Source organism: Poeciliopsis prolifica, unplaced genomic scaffold (genome assembly GCF_027474105.1).
Source record: "Poeciliopsis prolifica strain line A6 unplaced genomic scaffold, Auburn_PproV2 SCAFFOLD110, whole genome shotgun sequence".
NCBI classification, from domain to species: Eukaryota; Metazoa; Chordata; class Actinopteri; order Cyprinodontiformes; family Poeciliidae; genus Poeciliopsis; species Poeciliopsis prolifica.
Window position 1 is genome coordinate 824,824 of NW_026562485.1, and position 12,370 is coordinate 837,193.

Here is a 12,370-nt window from a genome sequence, read left to right on the forward strand (position 1 = left end):
AAAAAACGTAGACTTTAATGTTTCAGTTACACTTTCCACTAATGAAGCGATTCATATAATAATATTAAACTGTTATAATCTACAGCGATGGCGACCGCCAGACCCCGACAGGATGAATGTCATAATCTATTATAACAGTAAATCACTGTAATTAGTAAAGGGGCACCATCTCCTTCATGATGCGTTTACAGACCTTGGAAAGTGGGATATTTCACCGCTCTTCAGGTCCCAACAGGGAAACATGGCGCCTCATTTTTCTGAACAGACCAGACGAAGCCTGCAGAGGTTTCAACTTTGAGTTTAATCAGAAACTCCCAGCGAAGCATTTTATCCGTAATCAATGGTAGCATTGATTATGGATTGAGGGGCAGAAGAGCCTAAACAGAAATGTTTTTAAAAAGTTCAAAACTCACAAATACAATGCAACTGTAAAAACCCACAACATTAAACGCCTCAGATTGAACAGAAAGACCCGATGCTTTAAAATAATCTTCCTGAGAGAAACCGGCTCCTTTGTTTACACCTAGAATCTGATTAGATCAACTATTAATTCACCTGAAGTCTCCACACCGCCCTGCTGGGCACAGTGCCACCAAACCCTGATGATGCAGATTCTACACCAACCAGGGAAGCATTTTGTCACCATCTAGTGGTCAGAGGATGGCAATAAATATGGAATGATATGTTTAAAACAAATCTGTACTTCATGAAACCATCAGTTTTACTGAATAAATGAAGAAGTGAAGCAGGAAGTCGAGGGGTCAAAAGGTCGAGGAGTCGAAGGCTCTAGGGGTCGAAGGGTCGAGGAGCTGAGGGGAATTATTTATAGCGATGGAGTCAAATGTTTCCTGATAACTGGAGGGAAAAGTTTTTATTTAGGGTTTTACTCCCTGATCATGATGTCACTTCCTCCCGACAGCTTGGACTCATTTCCTGATTGAACTTTTTCTGAGCAGATGTTGCAGCAGTGGAAGATTTTGCATTTTGGCTCGTGAAGCAGCTGATCTGTTACCATGCCGACCACAGGCGGATTCTGCTCAGACTCCGGTCTGGTCCCTGATCCAGCGCCGGAACCGGGTGACCCGGGTGTAGACGCCGGGTTTGTTCCTGAGGGCGCAGCCTTCGCCCCAGCTGATCACGCCCGCCACGAAGACCCGCCCACTGGGGTCGGTGACGGCCAGCGGCCCGCCCGAGTCGCCCTGCAGGGGGCGACAGAGGAAACCGTGACTCCTGTGAGCGGGCCCCGCTCCCCTGCCCGGCGGGTCCGGTTCTGATCCGGCTGGGCTCCAGAGAACCGGCCTCACCTGACAGGCGTCCACGCCTCCGCCCAGCACCCCGGCGCACAGCATCCGGTCGCTGAGCGGGTCCCGCAGCAGAGTCCGACACACGGTGCTGTTGATGATCCGGACCCGGGCTTTCTGCAGAACACTGGTGCCGGCACCTGCAGAACACGCAAACGGGTCGGGTTCACCGCTGCAACATCGTCATCTGTCATTACAACGACTTTGCTTGATTTTTAAAGGTCTTATGGCTCTAAAACTCAACAGCAGCTGGGCAGGAAACGCATAAAAGTCTTCATCCCTTCAAAATAAGAGCATGTCTTGGAAAGTTTTAGTAGTCAGTAACCAAAACTTCACAGAAATATTTATCGGACTAAGAGTTTATTAAATCAATTAAAATTGTACACAGGATTGGAAAATGTGAAGCAAAGCAACAGCAATGTAACAGTAAGTGGCTGTAGGCTAACTGTGAGCTAACTGCAGGCTAACTGAGCTAACTGCAGGATAACTGTGAGCTAACTACAGGCAAACTGAGCAAACTGTAGGCTAACTGAGCTAACTGCAGGATAACTGTGAGCTAGCTGCAGGCTAACTGAACTAACTGTAGGCTAACTGCAGGCTAACTGAGCTAACTTTGAGCTAACTGCAGGATAACTGTGAGCTAACTGCAGGCTAACTGAGCTAACTGTGGGCTAACTGAGCTAACTGTAGGCTAACTGTGAGCTAACTGCAGGCTAACTGAGCTAACTGAAGGATAACTGTGAGCTAGCTGCAGGCTAACTGAGCTAACTGTAGGCTAACTGCAGCTAACTGCAGTCTAACTGAGTTAACTGTGAGCTAACTGCAGGATAACTGTGAGCTAACTGCAGGCTAACTGAGCTAACTGTAGGCTAACTGTGAGCTAACTGTAGGTTAACTGCAGGCTAACTGAGCTAACTGTAAGCTAACTGCAGGCTAACTGAGCTAACTGTGAGCTAACTGCAGGATAACTGTGAGCTAACTGCAGGCTGACTGAGCTAACTGTGAGCTAACTGCAGGCTAACTGAGCTAACTGAAGGGATAACTGTGAGCTAGCTGCAGGCTAACTGAGCTAACTGTAGGCTAACTGCAGCTTGCTGCAGTCTAACTGAGTTAACTGTGAGCTAACTGCAGGATAACTGTGAGCTAACTGCAGCTAACTGAGCTAACTGTAGGCTAACTGTGAGCTAACTGTAGGCTAACTGCAGGCTAACTGAGCTAACTGTAGGCTAACTGCAGGCTAACTGAGCTAACTGTGAGCTAATTGCAGGATAACTTTGAGCTAACTGCAGGCTAACTGAGCTAACTGTAGGCAAACTGTGAGCTAACTGTAGGCTGTAACATAACCACTATGTTTTGTTTTTCTCAGCAAATATAATAAATGTTAAAAATACCAAGCTGTCTAGTGGAACAGTTGTGGATTTCATTATAAATAAAAACATAAGAAAAAAAAATGTCGAAGTTCCACTGTTAAAAAAACTGATGTTGGGTAAATCATGTTTGGGGCCAGGTGTGTGGGAATTAGAGATAAAAAGGGGGCGTGTGCGCCGGAAGGCGCGGCGCAATCTGTAAGAAAGACGCTCGTGTCGATCTGTGCAGCGGGAGTTTTGGCCTTATCCTTAGTGTCTGTTTAATCCAAAGAAAAGTAACAAAAAGATAAAACATCGATTAAGGTTCGATTAAGGTTCGTCCCAGCGCCACAGATCGGGCCCGGAAGCCTGGACCGGAGGGTGCACCGAGGGAACGCCGCCCGGTGCAGAAGGACGACGACAGTCCATGGAGGAAACCACCGGGGGGGAAAAGGGACGCTCCCGGTGAGATCTGGACTTTATTTTCTTTTGGGGGTTTTTTTGGGTGGTACCACTCTTCTTTTTTCTCATCTTTTTTGGGGTTCTTTTTTGACGTTTTGGATTTTCTTCGGGAAGAAGACGGGGATTAATACGGAGCGACACTTCCAGGTCGTGGTTAGATTTGGATGTATGGGACTCCCTTATGGACAAAAATATAAAAAAGGAACAGGACTTTTGGGATTTTCTATTTTTTAAGTGTGGTTTGTGAATCGGCCTGACAAGGCAAATCAGACTCTTGATATTTTGGGGGGTTTTGATGTTGATTTAGGTTGATTAACTATTCAAATTTTGGGTTTCTGAATAAATTATTTCTGGTGCAAACCTTTAATTTCATACTGAGTGGGTGAACATTTGTTTTTTATCAAACTGATTCTGGTAACACTTTTAACCTTTACCTGGAACAAGATCCCCCTTGTGTGTTTCTTTGTGAGTTCTGCTTTAATCAAGCCGAATATTACAAGGCTAACTGCAGGCTAACTGAGCTAACTGTAGGCTAACTTTGAGCTAACTGCAGGCTAACTGAGCTAACTGCAGGATAACTGAGCTAGCTGCAGGCTAACTGAGCTAACTGTAGGCTAACTGCAGCTAACTGCAGTCTAACTGAGTTAACTGTGAGCTAACTGCAGGATAACTGTGAGCTAACTGCAGGCTAACTGAGCTAACTGTAGGCTAACTGCAGGATAACTGAGCTAACTGTAGGCTAACTGTAGGCTGTGAGCTAACTGTAGGCTAAATGTGAACTAACTGCAGGCTAACTGAGCTAACTGCTTACTATGTGAGCTAACTGCAGGTTAACTGTGAGCTAAATGCAGGCTATCTGTAGGCTAACTGTGAGCTAACTGTAGGCTTTCACAGCAGAACTGGGAGGAGATATGTGGGAACAGTGGAGAACATCTTGTTCCCTTTCCTGGAGAAAGTTTGGCTAGAAGAATATTGTCATATATTTTGTTACACCTGCACAAAGAAATCACCAAGATGCAAGATGTTGGTGGAAATGTGGATCAGACGGAGCGGGTCACTGTACTGGATGGTGAATACATGGTGTCTTATGGGCTGGATTTAAAGAATTGTATGGATCAGGGCTGAGGGACAACAAGAGCAGCTAATAAATAAATGTACAGGATTATGATGGATGGTAGCAGGCAAAACAACACAATATTAGGAAATGGCTGAAGCTCCGAAATGAAGATAATGATGGAAAGGCTGATTTTTTTCCGTCAGATTAGAATCTGTAAAATGTAAGAATTATTGGCAGAATCTTATTTCACCATGGAGATGAGAGTTTATTGAATACTGAGGTTATAAGCTACAGACTGTAAATAGTTGCTTGCAGTTCATTTTCAGGTAGATTTTTAAATGAGTCAGTGCGGTAGAGAACCCTGCAGCTGGTTTCTGAAAAACAGGAAGGATCTGATCCAGGAGCGCAGACTGTCTCCGTGAACTTTGACCCTTCACAGAACAAACCAGCAGCACCTTTCCGGAGCAAAGCGCCTCACCTCCCTCCACGGTGGCGCCCCAGCCGGTGATCCAGGCCTCCTGGCCGGCCGGGAAGTGGTGTGCGGCAGACGGCAGGCAGACGGGCCAGATGTTCTGGTTCAGAACCAGGTCTGCTTCCAGCTCCATCAGGGCGATGTCGCCGTCCAGGCTGACCCGGTCGTAGTCTGGGTGGACCACGATCCGCTTCACCTTCCGCTGCGTCGTCCACTGGTTGCTCTGGCCCTGGGCGTGCAGCCCCAGCCAGGCCTCCCATCCGTCCGCCGCAGCGTATCTGCGCCATGGATGGAGGTCAAAGGTCAGGACGGTGCAGCGCCACCTGCTGCATGTTCACAAAGACAACCTGTAAATCTATGAAGGAATTTCTCTGCCATAACTGGAGAGCACACATTGTCACTCTGAAAGCAGGACTTCATGTTTTCCCCTCAACACTTGTGATGCTTGAACTCCAAACTAAACCTCTGCTGGCTAACAAATCAATTCCATCCTCCAGCTGAGCTACTGATCGCTAACAGCTACTGATCGCTAACAGCTACTGACAGCTAACAGCTACTGATCGCTAAAAGCTACTGACAGCTAACAGCTACTGATCGCTAACAGCTACTGATCGCTAACAGCTACTGATCGCTAACAGCTACTGACAGCTAACAGCTACTGATCGCTAAAGCTACTGACAGCTAACAGCTACTGATCGCTAAACAGCTACTGATCGCTAACAGCTACTGATCGCTAACAGCTACTGATCGCTAACAGCTACTGATCGCTAACAGCTACTGATCGCTAACAGCTACTGATCGCTAACAGCTACTGATCGCTAACAGCTACTGACAGCTAACAGCTACTGATCGCTAACAGCTACTGATCGCTAACAGCTACTGATCGCGAACAGCTACTGATCGCTAACAGATACTGATCGCTAACAGCTACTGATCGCTAACAGCTACTGATCGCTAAAAGCTACTGACAGCTAACAGCTACTGATCGCTAACAGCTACTGATCGCTAACAGATACTGATCGCTAACAGCTACTGATCGCTAACAGCTACTGATCGCTAACAGATACTGATCGCTAACAGCTACTGATCGCTAACAGCTACTGATCGCTAACAGCTACTGATCGCTAACAGCTACTGATTTTAGTCAGGAGTTTGTTCACCCAATAAAGAAAATGGATCCACAGATCCAACCATTTTATCTATCTCTCTATCTACTTATCCATCCATCCACCCATCAGATAAATAGATGAATCTGTTTCATATCATTGTCATGATTTTCTCGTGTCGTTGTCCTAACAATCTGTGCTACCCAGCCATCGATCCGTCCTACCTTGTGATGCTATGTCACAATCTGCTGACTCAGCAGGTTTCTTACCTCTGGAAGTTTGGTTTCGTGTGTTTCATTAAAGGTAAGGTAGTTTAAGGCAAGCTTTATTTAATTTATTTTATTTACACCTGGCTTTATGTACTTTCAAATATTTGATCTTAATTAGTGTTTTTTATTGAACTTTGCTCATAGATGTTGGCAGCGATACTATGTGGGATTGAAGCCGTGTGATATTAGTGAATATTGATCATATTATCAGTTCGGTGACACTTTGTGGCTGCTGCTGATAACAGACATAAAAAGTATTAATGAGCATAAAGGAGTTGCAGTGATCTGGATTTGTTGATCTCTTTAAATTCATTTCCATAAAAAGCTGTTTCCCTGGCTGCTGAGGATTTATCCTTACAAACATTTCAGTTTTTGAATATTTCAACAGGCAGCATATTTTAATAATCAGAGCTGCATCTGCAGCTTTCCATTTTAAGCGGTAGGATAATCAGATGAAGGAAGTGATCTTCTTCTGGTTTTGTCATGATTTAAATTGTTTCAATGCTAAGCTAACCAGAACGGCTAAGCTTCCACTTCAGTCACTCAAATATTGTTATGCAATATATTTAACACAAACATGATGGAGCAGTTTTAGACAGGTAGCACCAACAGATAGACATAGCCATCTATCTGTGCTACGGCAGGAAAATCTGACGGTAGCACAGATCGTCAGTTCTGAGAATCCATGTGGTCCCGCTGAGCTGGAGAATCCCGATCCACCTGCTCCTGTAGTTAGACTCAGCCGGGTTCTGCTGGGCTCGGTTCGGTTCTTACTTGTCCTGGACGCAGTGGGCGGCGGTCAGCAGCCAGCGGTGGCTCAGCACCGAGGCTCCACAGGTGTGTCCTTGTGCTCTGAAGTGGAGGCTCACCTGCCAGGGCCACTCGCCCTCCTGGGACGCCTGACCGCCCACGATGCGGAGGCTGCGGTACGGCGGCATGCCGCAGTCTGCGGGACACAGACTGTCAGAGAGAGAGAGAGTGTGTGTGTGTGTGTGTGTGTGTGTGTGTGTGTGTGTGTGTGTGTGTGTGTGTGTGTGTGAGAGAGAGAGAGAGCTGGACCCACCGCAGTCGTCCTCGTCCGAGCCGTCCTCACAGTCCGGCGTGCCGTCACACTCCGGGTTCAGCCTGCTGATGCAGCGGCCGCTGCGGCAGCGGAAGGTGAAGTCGGAGCAGGGCAGCTGCAGCGCTGCAGAGGACAGAGATGATGTCAGCATCAGCTTCCATTCACTGTTTACCATCAAATGTTTCAAACTGAATTTACCACATGAATTGCTTCATGTGTTTGGAGAAGAAGATTTTTGTGCCGCATTGAAATAATTATTTCGCAGAAACATTTTGAGTAACGTGATCATCAGACGGATGTTGCTACTGGCAGAAACGCTGAAGAAGATGACAGGAAGTAGTGGGAGGATGACTTCGTTCATCTAAAGCGTTGAATCCATAAATGTTCTGGAAAATGGCAACTAGTTTCCCCTAAACGCTGCAGAAGTAGGCGGGGCTTGAACCAGACCCGCCTCTCCCCTGATTGTCCAACTGCTCATTATGCTAATGTGGAATCAGCCAATCACAAGGCAGCAATTCCATGCCTGCAGCCATGTGGCCACCAGAGGTCGCTAGACTGTTTTGTTCTCCATCATTTAATGGACAACATTTTAAAGAATCAGTCATGTTCTATTTTTACCCATCAAGTTATGATCATATTAACATCGGTGGTTGGTTTTTATGCTGTTTCGTTCATATTCAGTACCTGAACCTGAATCCAGATCCGTCACACATAGAGCCGACACAAACCACTGACTGAAGGCCCGGTACCAGCACGGTTTGACACGCTTCTGACCCGGTTCTGGTGTCCTTACATTTCTGACATGTGGACTCGTCGGAGGCGTCGCGCAGTCGTCTCTGCCGTCGCATCGCAGCGCGTTGGAGATGCAGCGGCCGTTCCTGCAGGCGAACTCTGCAGCGCCGCATTTTCCTGCAGAAAAGAAGAATTGCTGAGCTCAGCAGAATCTCCAGAACCAGAACCGGATCGCCGGGAGTTCCGGTTATTCAGGCTGAGCGGGCCGGCCAATCGCGTCGGTTCAGAGGAATTCTCACCGCAGCCGTTTCGTCAGAGGTTCGCCGCAGTCGTCCACGCCGTCACATCCAGAACTTTGCCTTGCAGATGTTGTTCTGACACTTCATGTGCGTCGGCGCACAGCCTGAGAGGAAGAACCTGGTCGTCATCAATCAGTCGTCACATCAAACTCAGCTAATGACTCCAATGTCAGCATTGTTTGCAGTGATTGCTCCTCCTGGACAGCAGGGGGCGATGTGACCGGCCGTTCGGACTCACTGCAGCTGATCTCATCGCTGTTGTCGCCGCAGTCATTGACGCCGTCGCAGCGAAGCGTCATGTTGATGCACAGCTTGGTGCCACAGCTGAACTTCCCAGGACAAGCTGCTCAACAGGGGATCAGCGTTTTATTTTTATTTTTTTATTGAGCAACATTTCATGATTATATTCCTGTAATTATGAAACGACGCGTCTTACGGTCGGTGGGGACGAAGGCCTGGTACCGGGCGCTGAAGCCCGGGCGGACGAGCCCCGGTCCGACCTGAAGCCCACGCTCATCTTGTTGCTGCTGCGGCTGACGAACACGGAGGATTCTGATTGGCTGCCACACAGCCTGGAAGAGGAGAGCCGGTTCGGGTTGTGGTCGGTCCATTCAGAACATCCCAGCTGCCAGAAGCTTCCTTACCGTTCCTCGCCAATCGTCACGTAGTCATGGAGACACGGCGATGCGTCCTTCCCTACAGAAAACCTCTGGAACTGGACCTTCACCAACCTGCCCTCAGGAACCTGAACGTGAAACGAGAAACGACGTCACCGCAAGCCGCCGCGGTTCTGGTTCCGGTCCGATGAAATCATCCTGTCAGAAACTCCCCTGGATGGTCCAGCTGCAGTCGGCTTTGGGAGGATAGTTGGCCGGGAAAAACGGCGAGGAGAACGAACCTCGTTCTCCGCTCAGCGTTCCACCGCAATCTGAGAGGAGAAGGTCAAAGGTCAGACTGGACAAAGAACAGAAGCTACTGACCCCACAACCAGGCAGAACCAGGAGGTCCAACAAGAGGAAACACCAACCAACTGGACATCACTGGTAAACTATGATCATGAACCTGTTCACCAGAACGAACCGGTTCACCAGAACCTGTTCACCAGAACGAACCGGTTCACCGGAACCTGTTCACCAGAACGAACCGGTTCACCGGAACCTGTTCACCAGAACGAACCTGTTCACCAGAACCTGTTCACCAGAACCTGTTCACCAGAACGAACCGGTTCACCAGAACCTGTTCACCAGAACGAACCGGTTCACCTGAACGTCTCACCTCCGGCGGCTGCAGGAACCTGGGAGTAAAAGGCTCTGAATCCGGGGAAGTTCTTGTCCCGACTGGTGACCAGCAGCAGCAGCATGACGTTCCCAGACGACACGAAGGCCAGAGAACCGAGCGGGAATCCACACTGCCTGCAGGGGGAGACAGAGAGGCTCAGGGCCAAACGGACCAACACGTCTCCACCGACAGGAAGTAGGAGGAGCCACGACCTGACCACGCCCACCAGCGATGTCACTCACCTGTCTGCAGCGATTCAGGTGAGGGAAGAAAAAGGGGGACTCACTCAGTGAGGAGGCGGGGCCGGATTGGAGCCAGCGAGTCGTAGATCTGGATGAAGTCCTGCTCACAGTCGTCCTCAAGGATCAGAGTGTGGAAATCCAAGCGGACCCGGTGACCGGGGTCGGCCCGAGCTGCCACTTCTGGGCCAGGTTGGGGCCGTAGGGCGCGTCGGGGAACCCGGGAGAATCCACGTGTCCGTTCTTCCTCACGTGGACGCTGATCGGAGCCTTCTCTGAAAAATCAGCCACGTTTGGATGAACGGTTCTGCCCGGATCCAACCGGATCCCTTCCAGAACTGGACCCATTGCATGAGGCTTCAGTCAAACCAGAACCAAAGTTTTGTGTAATGTAAGTCTCACCGGACGTGTTGGTCCTGGTCAGCCGGGGGTCCAGAGCTGCCAAACACAGCAGAACCTGGATCAGAACCACCACAACATTTCTCAGGGAGTTTAAAACAGATCCGCCAAAGTGTGTGACATCAGGGATCCATCTCATCCAAACGTCCAATTTACACAAGATAACAAATAGCTGATATTGATTGATATTGATTGATGGTTATTTTTTGATTACATTTAGTTTTCTTGTTGCTTTCAGGAAAAAACTGTCCAAGACGGCCTGAAGACAGACTGTCCTTTATGAAAATCAATCAATCAACCAATCAATCAATCAATCATCATCAATCAATCAATCAATCAATCAATCAATCATCAATCAATCAATCAATCAGTGTATCTGTATAGCACATTTCAGCAGCAAGGCGTCTCCAGAGCTTTACATCACAATCACAAAGTCATAGAATCAACAATCCATCAGGTCATCAATAAATTGATTATTGATTATGTTTCCAATAAAACCAACCAGCTGCTTTCAGTCTGGACTTAAGGATCTCAGGGTTTCGGCTGTTTTACAGTTTCTGGACGTTTGTTCCAGATCTGTGGTGCATAGAAGCTGAAAGCTGCTTCTCCTCGTTTGGTTCTGGTTCTGATGCAGAGCAGAACCAGAACCAGAACCTGAGCTCTAGATCTGTAGCTGTAGATCTGTAGCTGTAGATCTGTAGCTATAGATCTGTAGCTGTAGATCTGTAGCTGTAGATCTGTAGCTGTAGATCTGTAGCTGTAGATCTGTAGCTATAGATCTGTAGCTGTAGATCTGTAGCTGTAGATCTGTAGCTGTAGATCTGTAGCTCTAGATCTGTAGCTCTAGATCTGTAGCTGTAGATCTGTAGCTGTAGATCTGTACTGTAGATCTCTAGCTGTAGATCTGTAGCTGTAGATCTGTAGCTGTAGATCTGTAGCTGTAGATCTCTAGCTGTAGATCTGTAGCTGTAGATCTGTAGCTGTAGATCTGTAGCTGTAGATCTGTAGCTAGATCTGTAGCTGTAGATCTGTAGCTGTAGATCTGTAGCTGTAGATCTGTAGCTGTAGATCTGTAGCTGTAGATCTGTAGCTGTAGATCTGTAGCTGTAGATCTGTAGCTGTAGATCTGTAGCTCTCTAGATCTGTAGCTCTAGATCTGTAGCTGTAGATCTGTAGCTGTAGATCTGTAGCTGTAGATCTCTAGCTGTAGATCTGTAGCTGTAGATCTGTAGCTCTAGATCTGTAGCTGTAGATCTGTAGCTCTAGATCTGTAGCTGTAGATCTGTAGCTCCCACATGTTCTCGTCTTTTAGCTTAGCATGCCAGAGTCGGTTACTGGCGAACAATTAGACCAGATCAGAACATTTCAGGCTGGCCAGACCGGTTCTGACCTCCAGACGAGACCCTGCCGACCCTCAACGCCGGGTCGGGTCTCATCAGCCGTCCGCGCTGACTTCCTGTCGCCTCCAGAGACACCATGGCTTCGTCCAGGGAGGACAGCTGAACGACCGGGAGTTCAAACTCAGACTCATAATACGCCACCGTGCCGTCCGGCTGGCCGTCACCTTCACTGGAGACACAGAGGGACAGGAAGGACACAGAGGGACAGGAGGGACACAGAGGGAAAGGAGGGACACAGAGGGACAGGAGGGACACGGAGGGACAGGAAGGACACAGAGGGATAGGAGGGACACAGATGGACAGGAAGGACACAGAGGGATAGGAGGGACACAGAGGGACAGGAAGGACACAGAGGGATAGGAGGGACACAGAGGGGACAGGAGGAAAAGGGTCAGCAGCGTGTCTGCAGAAACTCTCCCTCCACCAGGACAGAACCTCAGGAAGTTGACGTGTCCCTGGTGGGACAGACCTGAAGGCCTGCACGTGGAGTCTTTGTAGAACTTGACCAGCACAGAGTTCTGGCTGTAGATCTGCTGGAGCTGGAAGACAGAGGACCATGAGACAGGAAACATTTCCCATGATGCTCTGGGGCAGCCGCCTCACCTGTTCCTTGACCTTCTGGGCCAGAACGCTGAAGCCGTCGCTGCCGGTTCCTCCAGGTCGGGCCGGAAGGAGCGGCCGGCGATTTCCAGGGAGCCGGCGTAGAGCTTCGTGACCCGGACGTCTCGGCGCGCACTGGACGGCAGGACAGACGTTACCCGCTCCGCCGCCGCCCGGAGAACCCACTTCTGATCGAAGCCACAGGTTCCGCCACCACAATCAGGTTCTGGACCGCGTCCCTGCAGAACCGACCGGCCCGACCCGTTTACAGGAAGCGACTTACGGTGCAAGCGCCACACCAGCAGCCCGGTCAGCAGAGCCAAGGCGCCGGCAGCGACCAGCAGGCC

The 12,370-nt window shown here is 48.9% G+C and overlaps 1 pseudogene; it reads right to left on the reverse strand.

The window, feature by feature from the left end:
• Window positions 1-282: 282 nt before the first annotated feature.
• On the reverse strand, window positions 283-12,002 carry LOC129354466 (suppressor of tumorigenicity 14 protein-like; annotated as a pseudogene).
• Between the last annotated feature and the right edge of the window lie 368 nt (window positions 12,003-12,370).